We start from the raw sequence: 22,936 nt of genomic DNA on the forward strand, positions 1-22,936 counted from the left end.
GCCGAACAGTGCGCACCTGCACAAAACTGGAAAAACTAAGAAGTGCTGCGCATGCAATACTTCCTTGAAGTGTGTCGATTTATGGCTCTGTGGTGCAATGGATAGAACTTTGGACTTCTAGGATGCGAATTGGGAGATTCCCTGGTTGTGGTTTTGAGTCCCAGCAGAATTGTGAATGGCCTCTTTTGCTCTGATGTCTCTGTGAGTGAGACATGGGGTCCACAAACGACTTCAGAAGCCTACCCTTCACATTCTGCTCATCTCCCTTATTGGACACACCCAAGTCAGATCATAGAGTACTCTACTAATTAGCTCAATTCACCTTTTTGAAATAAGGAAGATAACGAAAATGTATAGCGTCTGGGAGGTTTCGAGAAAGGTTTGGAAAACCACTGGCTCAGGCCAAAATCTGCTACTTCCTATTGTTGAGATCAAGCCTCTGGATGTGTGTTCAAAACAGTCTTTACAAATATGAATTATATTATTCATGAAAATCTTTCTGGATTTTGTCTTTCAGATCAGCTGAGAGCATAGCAAAAATTGCTTTCCATTTCTCCTAGCTAAGACAGAGTTTAGATGGATTGTAACTGGAGGTTCCAAAAACATTTCAGACGCAAGTATCGAGAGTTTCAGATGTTCCCTCTTTCTTCAACAGAGCCCTGAATGCCCCTCGGGTTTTGGAAATAATCCCCTAACCTCTTTCATGATGTAATCAGCTATTTTCCTGACCTGCTACCTCTTTTAGACTTTTTATACCAACACGTTGTAAAAGGTTTTGCAAGTGGCGCTGTGGCTTAGCTGGTCAAAGCGCCTGTCTTGTAAACAGGAGATCCTGGGTTCGAATCCCAGCAGTGCCTGTGCCGCAGGATGTGGGCACCGCTCACTTAAATCTTTGCATGCTGAACGGTGTGCATCTGCACAAAAAGTGGAAATCTAAGAAGTGATGTGTGCATGCAATAGCGTCTTAAAGCTGGACTTTTCGTGGCTCTGTGGCGCAATGGATAGCGCATTGGACTTCTAGGTTGTGAATGGAGGTATTCAAAGGTTGTGGGTTCGAGTCCCACCAGAGTCGTGCATGCCCTCTTTTCCTCAGATGTCTTTGTGTTGGACAAGCATATGCTTATACCTGGGATCCACAAACTACTTCAGAAGCATATCCTTCACGTTCTGCTTATGTCCCTTATTGGACACACCCAACTCAGATCATAGAGTACTCTAATAATTAGCTTAAGTCACCTATTTAAATAAGGGAGATAACAAGAATGGGTTGAAATCCACTGGCTTAGGCCAAAATCTGCAACTACCTATTGTTGGCCACCTACCTAGCAAGACAAAAGAAAAAATGCTTTCCATTTCTCCTAGCTGAAACAGCGTTTAGATGTATCGTAACTGGAGGTTCCCAAAACATTTGAGACACGAGTACTGAGGGTTGCGATCCAAAATGAAATGGTTTGAGATATTCCCTTGTCCCTGAACAGAAGCCTGCACACCTTTCAGGTTTTGGAAATAATCCTCTAACTTCAAAGGGACCTGTTCATGATGTAATCAGCTATTCTCCTGACGGGCTACCTCTTTTAGACTTTGTATACAAAAACATCGAACCAGAGACAGCACCTGGCGCTGTGGCTTAGTTGGTCAAAGCGCCTGTCTAGTAAACAGGAGATCCTGGGTTCGAATCCCAGCAGTGCCTAATCTGCCTCGGAACGAAAGACAATCTGGACTTCTCGGTTGCAAATGAAGGCTTTAAAAAGGTTGTTGGTTTTTGGGTCCCACCAGAGTCACGAATGGTGTCCCTTTGCATAGACGTCTTTGCCAGACTGACATTTGCTTGAACCTGGGGTTTTCCAACTTTTTCAGAAGCCAACGCAGCACATTTTTCTTGTTTTCCTTATTGGGCACACCCAAGTCAGATCATTGAGTATGTTACTAATCAGTCAATTATTTGATTCACCTGTCTTAAATGAGAGAGATAATAAAAACATGAAAAAAACTATGTGGTGCAGATGCGCTTCAAGAATGCTTTGCAAGCCCCTGGCTTAGGCTCGAAATCTGCTACTACCTATTGATAAAGTCGAGCCTATGAAAATGTTCTGGATTTTGCCCTTTCATATCAGAAGAAAGCTCAGGAAACATTTTAGGCATGAGTATGGAGAGTGTAGAGCCAAAATGAAATGAGTTCAGACATTCCCTGGAGGCCTGAAAGCCCCTCATGTTTTGGAAACAATCCTCTTACCTCTAAGGGACCTCTTTCATGACGTAATCAGCTGTTTTCCTGATGCGCTGCCTCTTTTAGACTTGTTTTAGCGACAAATTTCACCTCACTTTTGTAGCTGGCGCTGTGGCTTAGCTGGCCAAAGCGCCTGTCTCGTAAACAGGAGATCCTGGGTTCAAATCCCAGCAGTGCCTATGCCACAGGATATGGGTGTGCTTAAACTTTTCACCTATGAAAGCCTTTGCATGCCGAACAGTGCGCACCTGCACAAAACTGGAAAAACTAAGAAGTGCTGCGCATGCAATACTTCCTTGAAGTGTGTCGATTTATGGCTCTGTGGTGCAATGGATAGAACTTTGGACTTCTAGGATGCGAATTGGGAGATTCCCTGGTTGTGGTTTTGAGTCCCAGCAGAATTGTGAATGGCCTCTTTTGCTCTGATGTCTCTGTGAGTGAGACATGGGGTCCACAAACGACTTCAGAAGCCTACCCTTCACATTCTGCTCATCTCCCTTATTGGACACACCCAAGTCAGATCATAGAGTACTCTACTAATTAGCTCAATTCACCTTTTTGAAATAAGGAAGATAACGAAAATGTATAGCGTCTGGGAGGTTTCGAGAAAGGTTTGGAAAACCACTGGCTCAGGCCAAAATCTGCTACTTCCTATTGTTGAGATCAAGCCTCTGGATGTGTGTTCAAAACAGTCTTTACAAATATGAATTATATTATTCATGAAAATCTTTCTGGATTTTGTCTTTCAGATCAGCTGAGAGCATAGCAAAAATTGCTTTCCATTTCTCCTAGCTAAGACAGAGTTTAGATGGATTGTAACTGGAGGTTCCAAAAACATTTCAGACGCAAGTATCGAGAGTTTCAGATGTTCCCTCTTTCTTCAACAGAGCCCTGAATGCCCCTCGGGTTTTGGAAATAATCCCCTAACCTCTTTCATGATGTAATCAGCTATTTTCCTGACCTGCTACCTCTTTTAGACTTTTTATACCAACACGTTGTAAAAGGTTTTGCAAGTGGCGCTGTGGCTTAGCTGGTCAAAGCGCCTGTCTTGTAAACAGGAGATCCTGGGTTCGAATCCCAGCAGTGCCTGTGCCGCAGGATGTGGGCACCGCTCACTTAAATCTTTGCATGCTGAACGGTGTGCATCTGCACAAAAAGTGGAAATCTAAGAAGTGATGTGTGCATGCAATAGCGTCTTAAAGCTGGACTTTTCGTGGCTCTGTGGCGCAATGGATAGCGCATTGGACTTCTAGGTTGTGAATGGAGGTATTCAAAGGTTGTGGGTTCGAGTCCCACCAGAGTCGTGCATGCCCTCTTTTCCTCAGATGTCTTTGTGTTGGACAAGCATATGCTTATACCTGGGATCCACAAACTACTTCAGAAGCATATCCTTCACGTTCTGCTTATGTCCCTTATTGGACACACCCAACTCAGATCATAGAGTACTCTAATAATTAGCTTAAGTCACCTATTTAAATAAGGGAGATAACAAGAATGGGTTGAAATCCACTGGCTTAGGCCAAAATCTGCAACTACCTATTGTTGGCCACCTACCTAGCAAGACAAAAGAAAAAATGCTTTCCATTTCTCCTAGCTGAAACAGCGTTTAGATGTATCGTAACTGGAGGTTCCCAAAACATTTGAGACACGAGTACTGAGGGTTGCGATCCAAAATGAAATGGTTTGAGATATTCCCTTGTCCCTGAACAGAAGCCTGCACACCTTTCAGGTTTTGGAAATAATCCTCTAACTTCAAAGGGACCTGTTCATGATGTAATCAGCTATTCTCCTGACGGGCTACCTCTTTTAGACTTTGTATACAAAAACATCGAACCAGAGACAGCACCTGGCGCTGTGGCTTAGTTGGTCAAAGCGCCTGTCTAGTAAACAGGAGATCCTGGGTTCGAATCCCAGCAGTGCCTAATCTGCCTCGGAACGAAAGACAATCTGGACTTCTCGGTTGCAAATGAAGGCTTTAAAAAGGTTGTTGGTTTTTGGGTCCCACCAGAGTCACGAATGGTGTCCCTTTGCATAGACGTCTTTGCCAGACTGACATTTGCTTGAACCTGGGGTTTTCCAACTTTTTCAGAAGCCAACGCAGCACATTTTTCTTGTTTTCCTTATTGGGCACACCCAAGTCAGATCATTGAGTATGTTACTAATCAGTCAATTATTTGATTCACCTGTCTTAAATGAGAGAGATAATAAAAACATGAAAAAAACTATGTGGTGCAGATGCGCTTCAAGAATGCTTTGCAAGCCCCTGGCTTAGGCTCGAAATCTGCTACTACCTATTGATAAAGTCGAGCCTATGAAAATGTTCTGGATTTTGCCCTTTCATATCAGAAGAAAGCTCAGGAAACATTTTAGGCATGAGTATGGAGAGTGTAGAGCCAAAATGAAATGAGTTCAGACATTCCCTGGAGGCCTGAAAGCCCCTCATGTTTTGGAAACAATCCTCTTACCTCTAAGGGACCTCTTTCATGACGTAATCAGCTGTTTTCCTGATGCGCTGCCTCTTTTAGACTTGTTTTAGCGACAAATTTCACCTCACTTTTGTAGCTGGCGCTGTGGCTTAGCTGGCCAAAGCGCCTGTCTCGTAAACAGGAGATCCTGGGTTCAAATCCCAGCAGTGCCTATGCCACAGGATATGGGTGTGCTTAAACTTTTCACCTATGAAAGCCTTTGCATGCCGAACAGTGCGCACCTGCACAAAACTGGAAAAACTAAGAAGTGCTGCGCATGCAATACTTCCTTGAAGTGTGTCGATTTATGGCTCTGTGGTGCAATGGATAGAACTTTGGACTTCTAGGATGCGAATTGGGAGATTCCCTGGTTGTGGTTTTGAGTCCCAGCAGAATTGTGAATGGCCTCTTTTGCTCTGATGTCTCTGTGAGTGAGACATGGGGTCCACAAACGACTTCAGAAGCCTACCCTTCACATTCTGCTCATCTCCCTTATTGGACACACCCAAGTCAGATCATAGAGTACTCTACTAATTAGCTCAATTCACCTTTTTGAAATAAGGAAGATAACGAAAATGTATAGCGTCTGGGAGGTTTCGAGAAAGGTTTGGAAAACCACTGGCTCAGGCCAAAATCTGCTACTTCCTATTGTTGAGATCAAGCCTCTGGATGTGTGTTCAAAACAGTCTTTACAAATATGAATTATATTATTCATGAAAATCTTTCTGGATTTTGTCTTTCAGATCAGCTGAGAGCATAGCAAAAATTGCTTTCCATTTCTCCTAGCTAAGACAGAGTTTAGATGGATTGTAACTGGAGGTTCCAAAAACATTTCAGACGCAAGTATCGAGAGTTTCAGATGTTCCCTCTTTCTTCAACAGAGCCCTGAATGCCCCTCGGGTTTTGGAAATAATCCCCTAACCTCTTTCATGATGTAATCAGCTATTTTCCTGACCTGCTACCTCTTTTAGACTTTTTATACCAACACGTTGTAAAAGGTTTTGCAAGTGGCGCTGTGGCTTAGCTGGTCAAAGCGCCTGTCTTGTAAACAGGAGATCCTGGGTTCGAATCCCAGCAGTGCCTGTGCCGCAGGATGTGGGCACCGCTCACTTAAATCTTTGCATGCTGAACGGTGTGCATCTGCACAAAAAGTGGCAATCTAAGAAGTGATGTGTGCATGCAATAGCGTCTTAAAGCTGGACTTTTCGTGGCTCTGTGGCGCAATGCATAGCGCATTGGACTTCTAGGTTGTGAATGGAGGTATTCAAAGGTTGTGGGTTCGAGTCCCACCAGAGTCGTGCATGCCCTCTTTTCCTCAGATGTCTTTGTGTTGGACAAGCATATGCTTATACCTGGGATCCACAAACTACTTCAGAAGCATATCCTTCACGTTCTGCTTATGTCCCTTATTGGACACACCCAACTCAGATCATAGAGTACTCTAATAATTAGCTTAAGTCACCTATTTAAATAAGGGAGATAACAAGAATGGGTTGAAATCCACTGGCTTAGGCCAAAATCTGCAACTACCTATTGTTGGCCACCTACCTAGCAAGACAAAAGAAAAAATGCTTTCCATTTCTCCTAGCTGAAACAGCGTTTAGATGTATCGTAACTGGAGGTTCCCAAAACATTTGAGACACGAGTACTGAGGGTTGCGATCCAAAATGAAATGGTTTGAGATATTCCCTTGTCCCTGAACAGAAGCCTGCACACCTTTCAGGTTTTGGAAATAATCCTCTAACTTCAAAGGGACCTGTTCATGATGTAATCAGCTATTCTCCTGACGGGCTACCTCTTTTAGATTTTGTATACAAAAACATCGAACCAGAGACAGCACCTGGCGCTGTGGCTTAGTTGGTCAAAGCGCCTGTCTAGTAAACAGGAGATCCTGGGTTCGAATCCCAGCAGTGCCTAATCTGCCTCGGAACGAAAGACAATCTGGACTTCTCGGTTGCAAATGAAGGCTTTAAAAAGGTTGTTGGTTTTTGGGTCCCACCAGAGTCACGAATGGTGTCCCTTTGCATAGACGTCTTTGCCAGACTGACATTTGCTTGAACCTGGGGTTTTCCAACTTTTTCAGAAGCCAACGCAGCACATTTTTCTTGTTTTCCTTATTGGGCACACCCAAGTCAGATCATTGAGTATGTTACTAATCAGTCAATTATTTGATTCACCTGTCTTAAATGAGAGAGATAATAAAAACATGAAAAAAACTATGTGGTGCAGATGCGCTTCAAGAATGCTTTGCAAGCCCCTGGCTTAGGCTCGAAATCTGCTACTACCTATTGATAAAGTCGAGCCTATGAAAATGTTCTGGATTTTGCCCTTTCATATCAGAAGAAAGCTCAGGAAACATTTTAGGCATGAGTATGGAGAGTGTAGAGCCAAAATGAAATGAGTTCAGACATTCCCTGGAGGCCTGAAAGCCCCTCATGTTTTGGAAACAATCCTCTTACCTCTAAGGGACCTCTTTCATGACGTAATCAGCTGTTTTCCTGATGCGCTGCCTCTTTTAGACTTGTTTTAGCGACAAATTTCACCTCACTTTTGTAGCTGGCGCTGTGGCTTAGCTGGCCAAAGCGCCTGTCTCGTAAACAGGAGATCCTGGGTTCAAATCCCAGCAGTGCCTATGCCACAGGATATGGGTGTGCTTAAACTTTTCACCTATGAAAGCCTTTGCATGCCGAACAGTGCGCACCTGCACAAAACTGGAAAAACTAAGAAGTGCTGCGCATGCAATACTTCCTTGAAGTGTGTCGATTTATGGCTCTGTGGTGCAATGGATAGAACTTTGGACTTCTAGGATGCGAATTGGGAGATTCCCTGGTTGTGGTTTTGAGTCCCAGCAGAATTGTGAATGGCCTCTTTTGCTCTGATGTCTCTGTGAGTGAGACATGGGGTCCACAAACGACTTCAGAAGCCTACCCTTCACATTCTGCTCATCTCCCTTATTGGACACACCCAAGTCAGATCATAGAGTACTCTACTAATTAGCTCAATTCACCTTTTTGAAATAAGGAAGATAACGAAAATGTATAGCGTCTGGGAGGTTTCGAGAAAGGTTTGGAAAACCACTGGCTCAGGCCAAAATCTGCTACTTCCTATTGTTGAGATCAAGCCTCTGGATGTGTGTTCAAAACAGTCTTTACAAATATGAATTATATTATTCATGAAAATCTTTCTGGATTTTGTCTTTCAGATCAGCTGAGAGCATAGCAAAAATTGCTTTCCATTTCTCCTAGCTAAGACAGAGTTTAGATGGATTGTAACTGGAGGTTCCAAAAACATTTCAGACGCAAGTATCGAGAGTTTCAGATGTTCCCTCTTTCTTCAACAGAGCCCTGAATGCCCCTCGGGTTTTGGAAATAATCCCCTAACCTCTTTCATGATGTAATCAGCTATTTTCCTGACCTGCTACCTCTTTTAGACTTTTTATACCAACACGTTGTAAAAGGTTTTGCAAGTGGCGCTGTGGCTTAGCTGGTCAAAGCGCCTGTCTTGTAAACAGGAGATCCTGGGTTCGAATCCCAGCAGTGCCTGTGCCGCAGGATGTGGGCACCGCTCACTTAAATCTTTGCATGCTGAACGGTGTGCATCTGCACAAAAAGTGGAAATCTAAGAAGTGATGTGTGCATGCAATAGCGTCTTAAAGCTGGACTTTTCGTGGCTCTGTGGCGCAATGGATAGCGCATTGGACTTCTAGGTTGTGAATGGAGGTATTCAAAGGTTGTGGGTTCGAGTCCCACCAGAGTCGTGCATGCCCTCTTTTCCTCAGATGTCTTTGTGTTGGACAAGCATATGCTTATACCTGGGATCCACAAACTACTTCAGAAGCATATCCTTCACGTTCTGCTTATGTCCCTTATTGGACACACCCAACTCAGATCATAGAGTACTCTAATAATTAGCTTAAGTCACCTATTTAAATAAGGGAGATAACAAGAATGGGTTGAAATCCACTGGCTTAGGCCAAAATCTGCAACTACCTATTGTTGGCCACCTACCTAGCAAGACAAAAGAAAAAATGCTTTCCATTTCTCCTAGCTGAAACAGCGTTTAGATGTATCGTAACTGGAGGTTCCCAAAACATTTGAGACACGAGTACTGAGGGTTGCGATCCAAAATGAAATGGTTTGAGATATTCCCTTGTCCCTGAACAGAAGCCTGCACACCTTTCAGGTTTTGGAAATAATCCTCTAACTTCAAAGGGACCTGTTCATGATGTAATCAGCTATTCTCCTGACGGGCTACCTCTTTTAGACTTTGTATACAAAAACATCGAACCAGAGACAGCACCTGGCGCTGTGGCTTAGTTGGTCAAAGCGCCTGTCTAGTAAACAGGAGATCCTGGGTTCGAATCCCAGCAGTGCCTAATCTGCCTCGGAACGAAAGACAATCTGGACTTCTCGGTTGCAAATGAAGGCTTTAAAAAGGTTGTTGGTTTTTGGGTCCCACCAGAGTCACGAATGGTGTCCCTTTGCATAGACGTCTTTGCCAGACTGACATTTGCTTGAACCTGGGGTTTTCCAACTTTTTCAGAAGCCAACGCAGCACATTTTTCTTGTTTTCCTTATTGGGCACACCCAAGTCAGATCATTGAGTATGTTACTAATCAGTCAATTATTTGATTCACCTGTCTTAAATGAGAGAGATAATAAAAACATGAAAAAAACTATGTGGTGCAGATGCGCTTCAAGAATGCTTTGCAAGCCCCTGGCTTAGGCTCGAAATCTGCTACTACCTATTGATAAAGTCGAGCCTATGAAAATGTTCTGGATTTTGCCCTTTCATATCAGAAGAAAGCTCAGGAAACATTTTAGGCATGAGTATGGAGAGTGTAGAGCCAAAATGAAATGAGTTCAGACATTCCCTGGAGGCCTGAAAGCCCCTCATGTTTTGGAAACAATCCTCTTACCTCTAAGGGACCTCTTTCATGACGTAATCAGCTGTTTTCCTGATGCGCTGCCTCTTTTAGACTTGTTTTAGCGACAAATTTCACCTCACTTTTGTAGCTGGCGCTGTGGCTTAGCTGGCCAAAGCGCCTGTCTCGTAAACAGGAGATCCTGGGTTCAAATCCCAGCAGTGCCTATGCCACAGGATATGGGTGTGCTTAAACTTTTCACCTATGAAAGCCTTTGCATGCCGAACAGTGCGCACCTGCACAAAACTGGAAAAACTAAGAAGTGCTGCGCATGCAATACTTCCTTGAAGTGTGTCGATTTATGGCTCTGTGGTGCAATGGATAGAACTTTGGACTTCTAGGATGCGAATTGGGAGATTCCCTGGTTGTGGTTTTGAGTCCCAGCAGAATTGTGAATGGCCTCTTTTGCTCTGATGTCTCTGTGAGTGAGACATGGGGTCCACAAACGACTTCAGAAGCCTACCCTTCACATTCTGCTCATCTCCCTTATTGGACACACCCAAGTCAGATCATAGAGTACTCTACTAATTAGCTCAATTCACCTTTTTGAAATAAGGAAGATAACGAAAATGTATAGCGTCTGGGAGGTTTCGAGAAAGGTTTGGAAAACCACTGGCTCAGGCCAAAATCTGCTACTTCCTATTGTTGAGATCAAGCCTCTGGATGTGTGTTCAAAACAGTCTTTACAAATATGAATTATATTATTCATGAAAATCTTTCTGGATTTTGTCTTTCAGATCAGCTGAGAGCATAGCAAAAATTGCTTTCCATTTCTCCTAGCTAAGACAGAGTTTAGATGGATTGTAACTGGAGGTTCCAAAAACATTTCAGACGCAAGTATCGAGAGTTTCAGATGTTCCCTCTTTCTTCAACAGAGCCCTGAATGCCCCTCGGGTTTTGGAAATAATCCCCTAACCTCTTTCATGATGTAATCAGCTATTTTCCTGACCTGCTACCTCTTTTAGACTTTTTATACCAACACGTTGTAAAAGGTTTTGCAAGTGGCGCTGTGGCTTAGCTGGTCAAAGCGCCTGTCTTGTAAACAGGAGATCCTGGGTTCGAATCCCAGCAGTGCCTGTGCCGCAGGATGTGGGCACCGCTCACTTAAATCTTTGCATGCTGAACGGTGTGCATCTGCACAAAAAGTGGAAATCTAAGAAGTGATGTGTGCATGCAATAGCGTCTTAAAGCTGGACTTTTCGTGGCTCTGTGGCGCAATGGATAGCGCATTGGACTTCTAGGTTGTGAATGGAGGTATTCAAAGGTTGTGGGTTCGAGTCCCACCAGAGTCGTGCATGCCCTCTTTTCCTCAGATGTCTTTGTGTTGGACAAGCATATGCTTATACCTGGGATCCACAAACTACTTCAGAAGCATATCCTTCACGTTCTGCTTATGTCCCTTATTGGACACACCCAACTCAGATCATAGAGTACTCTAATAATTAGCTTAAGTCACCTATTTAAATAAGGGAGATAACAAGAATGGGTTGAAATCCACTGGCTTAGGCCAAAATCTGCAACTACCTATTGTTGGCCACCTACCTAGCAAGACAAAAGAAAAAATGCTTTCCATTTCTCCTAGCTGAAACAGCGTTTAGATGTATCGTAACTGGAGGTTCCCAAAACATTTGAGACACGAGTACTGAGGGTTGCGATCCAAAATGAAATGGTTTGAGATATTCCCTTGTCCCTGAACAGAAGCCTGCACACCTTTCAGGTTTTGGAAATAATCCTCTAACTTCAAAGGGACCTGTTCATGATGTAATCAGCTATTCTCCTGACGGGCTACCTCTTTTAGACTTTGTATACAAAAACATCGAACCAGAGACAGCACCTGGCGCTGTGGCTTAGTTGGTCAAAGCGCCTGTCTAGTAAACAGGAGATCCTGGGTTCGAATCCCAGCAGTGCCTAATCTGCCTCGGAACGAAAGACAATCTGGACTTCTCGGTTGCAAATGAAGGCTTTAAAAAGGTTGTTGGTTTTTGGGTCCCACCAGAGTCACGAATGGTGTCCCTTTGCATAGACGTCTTTGCCAGACTGACATTTGCTTGAACCTGGGGTTTTCCAACTTTTTCAGAAGCCAACGCAGCACATTTTTCTTGTTTTCCTTATTGGGCACACCCAAGTCAGATCATTGAGTATGTTACTAATCAGTCAATTATTTGATTCACCTGTCTTAAATGAGAGAGATAATAAAAACATGAAAAAAACTATGTGGTGCAGATGCGCTTCAAGAATGCTTTGCAAGCCCCTGGCTTAGGCTCGAAATCTGCTACTACCTATTGATAAAGTCGAGCCTATGAAAATGTTCTGGATTTTGCCCTTTCATATCAGAAGAAAGCTCAGGAAACATTTTAGGCATGAGTATGGAGAGTGTAGAGCCAAAATGAAATGAGTTCAGACATTCCCTGGAGGCCTGAAAGCCCCTCATGTTTTGGAAACAATCCTCTTACCTCTAAGGGACCTCTTTCATGACGTAATCAGCTGTTTTCCTGATGCGCTGCCTCTTTTAGACTTGTTTTAGCGACAAATTTCACCTCACTTTTGTAGCTGGCGCTGTGGCTTAGCTGGCCAAAGCGCCTGTCTCGTAAACAGGAGATCCTGGGTTCAAATCCCAGCAGTGCCTATGCCACAGGATATGGGTGTGCTTAAACTTTTCACCTATGAAAGCCTTTGCATGCCGAACAGTGCGCACCTGCACAAAACTGGAAAAACTAAGAAGTGCTGCGCATGCAATACTTCCTTGAAGTGTGTCGATTTATGGCTCTGTGGTGCAATGGATAGAACTTTGGACTTCTAGGATGCGAATTGGGAGATTCCCTGGTTGTGGTTTTGAGTCCCAGCAGAATTGTGAATGGCCTCTTTTGCTCTGATGTCTCTGTGAGTGAGACATGGGGTCCACAAACGACTTCAGAAGCCTACCCTTCACATTCTGCTCATCTCCCTTATTGGACACACCCAAGTCAGATCATAGAGTACTCTACTAATTAGCTCAATTCACCTTTTTGAAATAAGGAAGATAACGAAAATGTATAGCGTCTGGGAGGTTTCGAGAAAGGTTTGGAAAACCACTGGCTCAGGCCAAAATCTGCTACTTCCTATTGTTGAGATCAAGCCTCTGGATGTGTGTTCAAAACAGTCTTTACAAATATGAATTATATTATTCATGAAAATCTTTCTGGATTTTGTCTTTCAGATCAGCTGAGAGCATAGCAAAAATTGCTTTCCATTTCTCCTAGCTAAGACAGAGTTTAGATGGATTGTAACTGGAGGTTCCAAAAACATTTCAGACGCAAGTATCGAGAGTTTCAGATGTTCCCTCTTTCTTCAACAGAGCCCTGAATGCCCCTCGGGTTTTGGAAATAATCCCCTAACCTCTTTCATGATGTAATCAGCTATTTTCCTGACCTGCTACCTCTTTTAGACTTTTTATACCAACACGTTGTAAAAGGTTTTGCAAGTGGCGCTGTGGCTTAGCTGGTCAAAGCGCCTGTCTTGTAAACAGGAGATCCTGGGTTCGAATCCCAGCAGTGCCTGTGCCGCAGGATGTGGGCACCGCTCACTTAAATCTTTGCATGCTGAACGGTGTGCATCTGCACAAAAAGTGGAAATCTAAGAAGTGATGTGTGCATGCAATAGCGTCTTAAAGCTGGACTTTTCGTGGCTCTGTGGCGCAATGGATAGCGCATTGGACTTCTAGGTTGTGAATGGAGGTATTCAAAGGTTGTGGGTTCGAGTCCCACCAGAGTCGTGCATGCCCTCTTTTCCTCAGATGTCTTTGTGTTGGACAAGCATATGCTTATACCTGGGATCCACAAACTACTTCAGAAGCATATCCTTCACGTTCTGCTTATGTCCCTTATTGGACACACCCAACTCAGATCATAGAGTACTCTAATAATTAGCTTAAGTCACCTATTTAAATAAGGGAGATAACAAGAATGGGTTGAAATCCACTGGCTTAGGCCAAAATCTGCAACTACCTATTGTTGGCCACCTACCTAGCAAGACAAAAGAAAAAATGCTTTCCATTTCTCCTAGCTGAAACAGCGTTTAGATGTATCGTAACTGGAGGTTCCCAAAACATTTGAGACACGAGTACTGAGGGTTGCGATCCAAAATGAAATGGTTTGAGATATTCCCTTGTCCCTGAACAGAAGCCTGCACACCTTTCAGGTTTTGGAAATAATCCTCTAACTTCAAAGGGACCTGTTCATGATGTAATCAGCTATTCTCCTGACGGGCTACCTCTTTTAGACTTTGTATACAAAAACATCGAACCAGAGACAGCACCTGGCGCTGTGGCTTAGTTGGTCAAAGCGCCTGTCTAGTAAACAGGAGATCCTGGGTTCGAATCCCAGCAGTGCCTAATCTGCCTCGGAACGAAAGACAATCTGGACTTCTCGGTTGCAAATGAAGGCTTTAAAAAGGTTGTTGGTTTTTGGGTCCCACCAGAGTCACGAATGGTGTCCCTTTGCATAGACGTCTTTGCCAGACTGACATTTGCTTGAACCTGGGGTTTTCCAACTTTTTCAGAAGCCAACGCAGCACATTTTTCTTGTTTTCCTTATTGGGCACACCCAAGTCAGATCATTGAGTATGTTACTAATCAGTCAATTATTTGATTCACCTGTCTTAAATGAGAGAGATAATAAAAACATGAAAAAAACTATGTGGTGCAGATGCGCTTCAAGAATGCTTTGCAAGCCCCTGGCTTAGGCTCGAAATCTGCTACTACCTATTGATAAAGTCGAGCCTATGAAAATGTTCTGGATTTTGCCCTTTCATATCAGAAGAAAGCTCAGGAAACATTTTAGGCATGAGTATGGAGAGTGTAGAGCCAAAATGAAATGAGTTCAGACATTCCCTGGAGGCCTGAAAGCCCCTCATGTTTTGGAAACAATCCTCTTACCTCTAAGGGACCTCTTTCATGACGTAATCAGCTGTTTTCCTGATGCGCTGCCTCTTTTAGACTTGTTTTAGCGACAAATTTCACCTCACTTTTGTAGCTGGCGCTGTGGCTTAGCTGGCCAAAGCGCCTGTCTCGTAAACAGGAGATCCTGGGTTCAAATCCCAGCAGTGCCTATGCCACAGGATATGGGTGTGCTTAAACTTTTCACCTATGAAAGCCTTTGCATGCCGAACAGTGCGCACCTGCACAAAACTGGAAAAACTAAGAAGTGCTGCGCATGCAATACTTCCTTGAAGTGTGTCGATTTATGGCTCTGTGGTGCAATGGATAGAACTTTGGACTTCTAGGATGCGAATTGGGAGATTCCCTGGTTGTGGTTTTGAGTCCCAGCAGAATTGTGAATGGCCTCTTTTGCTCTGATGTCTCTGTGAGTGAGACATGGGGTCCACAAACGACTTCAGAAGCCTACCCTTCACATTCTGCTCATCTCCCTTATTGGACACACCCAAGTCAGATCATAGAGTACTCTACTAATTAGCTCAATTCACCTTTTTGAAATAAGGAAGATAACGAAAATGTATAGCGTCTGGGAGGTTTCGAGAAAGGTTTGGAAAACCACTGGCTCAGGCCAAAATCTGCTACTTCCTATTGTTGAGATCAAGCCTCTGGATGTGTGTTCAAAACAGTCTTTACAAATATGAATTATATTATTCATGAAAATCTTTCTGGATTTTGTCTTTCAGATCAGCTGAGAGCATAGCAAAAATTGCTTTCCATTTCTCCTAGCTAAGACAGAGTTTAGATGGATTGTAACTGGAGGTTCCAAAAACATTTCAGACGCAAGTATCGAGAGTTTCAGATGTTCCCTCTTTCTTCAACAGAGCCCTGAATGCCCCTCGGGTTTTGGAAATAATCCCCTAACCTCTTTCATGATGTAATCAGCTATTTTCCTGACCTGCTACCTCTTTTAGACTTTTTATACCAACACGTTGTAAAAGGTTTTGCAAGTGGCGCTGTGGCTTAGCTGGTCAAAGCGCCTGTCTTGTAAACAGGAGATCCTGGGTTCGAATCCCAGCAGTGCCTGTGCCGCAGGATGTGGGCACCGCTCACTTAAATCTTTGCATGCTGAACGGTGTGCATCTGCACAAAAAGTGGAAATCTAAGAAGTGATGTGTGCATGCAATAGCGTCTTAAAGCTGGACTTTTCGTGGCTCTGTGGCGCAATGGATAGCGCATTGGACTTCTAGGTTGTGAATGGAGGTATTCAAAGGTTGTGGGTTCGAGTCCCACCAGAGTCGTGCATGCCCTCTTTTCCTCAGATGTCTTTGTGTTGGACAAGCATATGCTTATACCTGGGATCCACAAACTACTTCAGAAGCATATCCTTCACGTTCTGCTTATGTCCCTTATTGGACACACCCAACTCAGATCATAGAGTACTCTAATAATTAGCTTAAGTCACCTATTTAAATAAGGGAGATAACAAGAATGGGTTGAAATCCACTGGCTTAGGCCAAAATCTGCAACTACCTATTGTTGGCCACCTACCTAGCAAGACAAAAGAAAAAATGCTTTCCATTTCTCCTAGCTGAAACAGCGTTTAGATGTATCGTAACTGGAGGTTCCCAAAACATTTGAGACACGAGTACTGAGGGTTGCGATCCAAAATGAAATGGTTTGAGATATTCCCTTGTCCCTGAACAGAAGCCTGCACACCTTTCAGGTTTTGGAAATAATCCTCTAACTTCAAAGGGACCTGTTCATGATGTAATCAGCTATTCTCCTGACGGGCTACCTCTTTTAGATTTTGTATACAAAAACATCGAACCAGAGACAGCACCTGGCGCTGTGGCTTAGTTGGTCAAAGCGCCTGTCTAGTAAACAGGAGATCCTGGGTTCGAATCCCAGCAGTGCCTAATCTGCCTCGGAACGAAAGACAATCTGGACTTCTCGGTTGCAAATGAAGGCTTTAAAAAGGTTGTTGGTTTTTGGGTCCCACCAGAGTCACGAATGGTGTCCCTTTGCATAGACGTCTTTGCCAGACTGACATTTGCTTGAACCTGGGGTTTTCCAACTTTTTCAGAAGCCAACGCAGCACATTTTTCTTGTTTTCCTTATTGGGCACACCCAAGTCAGATCATTGAGTATGTTACTAATCAGTCAATTATTTGATTCACCTGTCTTAAATGAGAGAGATAATAAAAACATGAAAAAAACTATGTGGTGCAGATGCGCTTCAAGAATGCTTTGCAAGCCCCTGGCTTAGGCTCGAAATCTGCTACTACCTATTGATAAAGTCGAGCCTATGAAAATGTTCTGGATTTTGCCCTTTCATATCAGAAGAAAGCTCAGGAAACATTTTAGGCATGAGTATGGAGAGTGTAGAGCCAAAATGAAATGAGTTCAGACATTCCCTGGAGGCCTGAAAGCCCCTCATGTTTTGGAAACAATCCTCTTACCTCTAAGGGACCTCTTTCATGACGTAATCAGCTGTTTTCCTGATGCGCTGCCTCTTTTAGACTTGTTTTAGCGACAAATTTCACCTCACTTTTGTAGCTGGCGCTGTGGCTTAGCTGGCCAAAGCGCCTGTCTCGTAAACAGGAGATCCTGGGTTCAAATCCCAGCAGTGCCTATGCCACAGGATATGGGTGTGCTTAAACTTTTCACCTATGAAAGCCTTTGCATGCCGAACAGTGCGCACCTGCACAAAACTGGAAAAACTAAGAAGTGCTGCGCATGCAATACTTCCTTGAAGTGTGTCGATTTATGGCTCTGTGGTGCAATGGATAGAACTTTGGACTTCTAGGATGCGAATTGGGAGATTCCCTGGTTGTGGTTTTGAGTCCCAGCAGAATTGTGAATGGCCTCTTTTGCTCTGATGTCTCTGTGAGTGAGACATGGGGTCCACAAACGACTTCAGAAGCCTACCCTTCACATTCTGCTCATCTCCCTTATTGGACACACCCAAGTCAGATCATAGAGTACTCTACTAATTAGCTCAATTCACCTTTTTGAAATAAGGAAGATAACGAAAATGTATAGCGTCTGGGAGGTTTCGAGAAAGGTTTGGAAAACCACTGGCTCAGGCCAAAATCTGCTACTTCCTATTGTTGAGATCAAGCCTCTGGATGTGTGTTCAAAACAGTCTTTACAAATATGAATTATATTATTCATGAAAATCTTTCTGGATTTTGTCTTTCAGATCAGCTGAGAGCATAGCAAAAATTGCTTTCCATTTCTCCTAGCTAAGACAGAGTTTAGATGGATTGTAACTGGAGGTTCCAAAAACATTTCAGACGCAAGTATCGAGAGTTTCAGATGTTCCCTCTTTCTTCAACAGAGCCCTGAATGCCCCTCGGGTTTTGGAAATAATCCCCTAACCTCTTTCATGATGTAATCAGCTATTTTCCTGACCTGCTACCTCTTTTAGACTTTTTATACCAACACGTTGTAAAAGGTTTTGCAAGTGGCGCTGTGGCTTAGCTGGTCAAAGCGCCTGTCTTGTAAACAGGAGATCCTGGGTTCGAATCCCAGCAGTGCCTGTGCCGCAGGATGTGGGCACCGCTCACTTAAATCTTTGCATGCTGAACGGTGTGCATCTGCACAAAAAGTGGAAATCTAAGAAGTGATGTGTGCATGCAATAGCGTCTTAAAGCTGGACTTTTCGTGGCTCTGTGGCGCAATGGATAGCGCATTGGACTTCTAGGTTGTGAATGGAGGTATTCAAAGGTTGTGGGTTCGAGTCCCACCAGAGTCGTGCATGCCCTCTTTTCCTCAGATGTCTTTGTGTTGGACAAGCATATGCTTATACCTGGGATCCACAAACTACTTCAGAAGCATATCCTTCACGTTCTGCTTATGTCCCTTATTGGACACACCCAACTCAGATCATAGAGTACTCTAATAATTAGCTTAAGTCACCTATTTAAATAAGGGAGATAACAAGAATGGGTTGAAATCCACTGGCTTAGGCCAAAATCTGCAACTACCTATTGTTGGCCACCTACCTAGCAAGACAAAAGAAAAAATGCTTTCCATTTCTCCTAGCTGAAACAGCGTTTAGATGTATCGTAACTGGAGGTTCCCAAAACATTTGAGACACGAGTACTGAGGGTTGCGATCCAAAATGAAATGGTTTGAGATATTCCCTTGTCCCTGAACAGAAGCCTGCACACCTTTCAGGTTTTGGAAATAATCCTCTAACTTCAAAGGGACCTGTTCATGATGTAATCAGCTATTCTCCTGACGGGCTACCTCTTTTAGACTTTGTATACAAAAACATCGAACCAGAGACAGCACCTGGCGCTGTGGCTTAGTTGGTCAAAGCGCCTGTCTAGTAAACAGGAGATCCTGGGTTCGAATCCCAGCAGTGCCTAATCTGCCTCGGAACGAAAGACAATCTGGACTTCTCGGTTGCAAATGAAGGCTTTAAAAAGGTTGTTGGTTTTTGGGTCCCACCAGAGTCACGAATGGTGTCCCTTTGCATAGACGTCTTTGCCAGACTGACATTTGCTTGAACCTGGGGTTTTCCAACTTTTTCAGAAGCCAACGCAGCACATTTTTCTTGTTTTCCTTATTGGGCACACCCAAGTCAGATCATTGAGTATGTTACTAATCAGTCAATTATTTGATTCACCTGTCTTAAATGAGAGAGATAATAAAAACATGAAAAAAACTATGTGGTGCAGATGCGCTTCAAGAATGCTTTGCAAGCCCCTGGCTTAGGCTCGAAATCTGCTACTACCTATTGATAAAGTCGAGCCTATGAAAATGTTCTGGATTTTGCCCTTTCATATCAGAAGAAAGCTCAGGAAACATTTTAGGCATGAGTATGGAGAGTGTAGAGCCAAAATGAAATGAGTTCAGACATTCCCTGGAGGCCTGAAAGCCCCTCATGTTTTGGAAACAATCCTCTTACCTCTAAGGGACCTCTTTCATGACGTAATCAGCTGTTTTCCTGATGCGCTGCCTCTTTTAGACTTGTTTTAGCGACAAATTTCACCTCACTTTTGTAGCTGGCGCTGTGGCTTAGCTGGCCAAAGCGCCTGTCTCGTAAACAGGAGATCCTGGGTTCAAATCCCAGCAGTGCCTATGCCACAGGATATGGGTGTGCTTAAACTTTTCACCTATGAAAGCCTTTGCATGCCGAACAGTGCGCACCTGCACAAAACTGGAAAAACTAAGAAGTGCTGCGCATGCAATACTTCCTTGAAGTGTGTCGATTTATGGCTCTGTGGTGCAATGTATAGAACTTTGGACTTCTAGGATGCGAATTGGGAGATTCCCTGGTTGTGGTTTTGAGTCCCAGCAGAATTGTGAATGGCCTCTTTTGCTCTGATGTCTCTGTGAGTGAGACATGGGGTCCACAAACGACTTCAGAAGCCTACCCTTCACATTCTGCTCATCTCCCTTATTGGACACACCCAAGTCAGATCATAGAGTACTCTACTAATTAGCTCAATTCACCTTTTTGAAATAAGGAAGATAACGAAAATGTATAGCGTCTGGGAGGTTTCGAGAAAGGTTTGGAAAACCACTGGCTCAGGCCAAAATCTGCTACTTCCTATTGTTGAGATCAAGCCTCTGGATGTGTGTTCAAAACAGTCTTTACAAATATGAATTATATTATTCATGAAAATCTTTCTGGATTTTGTCTTTCAGATCAGCTGAGAGCATAGCAAAAATTGCTTTCCATTTCTCCTAGCTAAGACAGAGTTTAGATGGATTGTAACTGGAGGTTCCAAAAACATTTCAGACGCAAGTATCGAGAGTTTCAGATGTTCCCTCTTTCTTCAACAGAGCCCTGAATGCCCCTCGGGTTTTGGAAATAATCCCCTAACCTCTTTCATGATGTAATCAGCTATTTTCCTGACCTGCTACCTCTTTTAGACTTTTTATACCAACACGTTGTAAAAGGTTTTGCAAGTGGCGCTGTGGCTTAGCTGGTCAAAGCGCCTGTCTTGTAAACAGGAGATCCTGGGTTCGAATCCCAGCAGTGCCTGTGCCGCAGGATGTGGGCACCGCTCACTTAAATCTTTGCATGCTGAACGGTGTGCATCTGCACAAAAAGTGGAAATCTAAGAAGTGATGTGTGCATGCAATAGCGTCTTAAAGCTGGACTTTTCGTGGCTCTGTGGCGCAATGGATAGCGCATTGGACTTCTAGGTTGTGAATGGAGGTATTCAAAGGTTGTGGGTTCGAGTCCCACCAGAGTCGTGCATGCCCTCTTTTCCTCAGATGTCTTTGTGTTGGACAAGCATATGCTTATACCTGGGATCCACAAACTACTTCAGAAGCATATCCTTCACGTTCTGCTTATGTCCCTTATTGGACACACCCAACTCAGATCATAGAGTACTCTAATAATTAGCTTAAGTCACCTATTTAAATAAGGGAGATAACAAGAATGGGTTGAAATCCACTGGCTTAGGCCAAAATCTGCAACTACCTATTGTTGGCCACCTACCTAGCAAGACAAAAGAAAAAATGCTTTCCATTTCTCCTAGCTGAAACAGCGTTTAGATGTATCGTAACTGGAGGTTCCCAAAACATTTGAGACACGAGTACTGAGGGTTGCGATCCAAAATGAAATGGTTTGAGATATTCCCTTGTCCCTGAACAGAAGCCTGCACACCTTTCAGGTTTTGGAAATAATCCTCTAACTTCAAAGGGACCTGTTCATGATGTAATCAGCTATTCTCCTGACGGGCTACCTCTTTTAGACTTTGTATACAAAAACATCGAACCAGAGACAGCACCTGGCGCTGTGGCTTAGTTGGTCAAAGCGCCTGTCTAGTAAACAGGAGATCCTGGGTTCGAATCCCAGCAGTGCCTAATCTGCCTCGGAAGGAAAGACAATCTGGACTTCTCGGTTGCAAATGAAGGCTTTAAAAAGGTTGTTGGTTTTTGGGTCCCACCAGAGTCACGAATGGTGTCCCTTTGCATAGACGTCTTTGCCAGACTGACATTTGCTTGAACCTGGGGTTTTCCAACTTTTTCAGAAGCCAACGCAGCACATTTTTCTTGTTTTCCTTATTGGGCACACCCAAGTCAGATCATTGAGTATGTTACTAATCAGTCAATTATTTGATTCACCTGTCTTAAATGAGAGAGATAATAAAAACATGAAAAAAACTATGTGGTGCAGATGCGCTTCAAGAATGCTTTGCAAGCCCCTGGCTTAGGCTCGAAATCTGCTACTACCTATTGATAAAGTCGAGCCTATGAAAATGTTCTGGATTTTGCCCTTTCATATCAGAAGAAAGCTCAGGAAACATTTTAGGCATGAGTATGGAGAGTGTAGAGCCAAAATGAAATGAGTTCAGACATTCCCTGGAGGCCTGAAAGCCCCTCATGTTTTGGAAACAATCCTCTTACCTCTAAGGGACCTCTTTCATGACGTAATCAGCTGTTTTCCTGATGCGCTGCCTCTTTTAGACTTGTTTTAGCGACAAATTTCACCTCACTTTTGTAGCTGGCGCTGTGGCTTAGCTGGCCAAAGCGCCTGTCTCGTAAACAGGAGATCCTGGGTTCAAATCCCAGCAGTGCCTATGCCACAGGATATGGGTGTGCTTAAACTTTTCACCTATGAAAGCCTTTGCATGCCGAACAGTGCGCACCTGCACAAAACTGGAAAAACTAAGAAGTGCTGCGCATGCAATACTTCCTTGAAGTGTGTCGATTTATGGCTCTGTGGTGCAATGGATAGAACTTTGGACTTCTAGGATGCGAATTGGGAGATTCCCTGGTTGTGGTTTTGAGTCCCAGCAGAATTGTGAATGGCCTCTTTTGCTCTGATGTCTCTGTGAGTGAGACATGGGGTCCACAAACGACTTCAGAAGCCTACCCTTCACATTCTGCTCATCTCCCTTATTGGACACACCCAAGTCAGATCATAGAGTACTCTACTAATTAGCTCAATTCACCTTTTTGAAATAAGGAAGATAACGAAAATGTATAGCGTCTGGGAGGTTTCGAGAAAGGTTTGGAAAACCACTGGCTCAGGCCAAAATCTGCTACTTCCTATTGTTGAGATCAAGCCTCTGGATGTGTGTTCAAAACAGTCTTTACAAATATGAATTATATTATTCATGAAAATCTTTCTGGATTTTGTCTTTCAGATCAGCTGAGAGCATAGCAAAAATTGCTTTCCATTTCTCCTAGCTAAGACAGAGTTTAGATGGATTGTAACTGGAGGTTCCAAAAACATTTCAGACGCAAGTATCGAGAGTTTCAGATGTTCCCTCTTTCTTCAACAGAGCCCTGAATGCCCCTCGGGTTTTGGAAATAATCCCCTAACCTCTTTCATGATGTAATCAGCTATTTTCCTGACCTGCTACCTCTTTTAGACTTTTTATACCAACACGTTGTAAAAGGTTTTGCATAAGCAGAACGTGAAGGTGAACGTG

The sequence above is a fragment of the Rutilus rutilus genome, assembly GCF_951802725.1.
Source record: "Rutilus rutilus genome assembly, chromosome: 9".
Classification (NCBI taxonomy): domain Eukaryota; kingdom Metazoa; phylum Chordata; class Actinopteri; order Cypriniformes; family Leuciscidae; genus Rutilus; species Rutilus rutilus.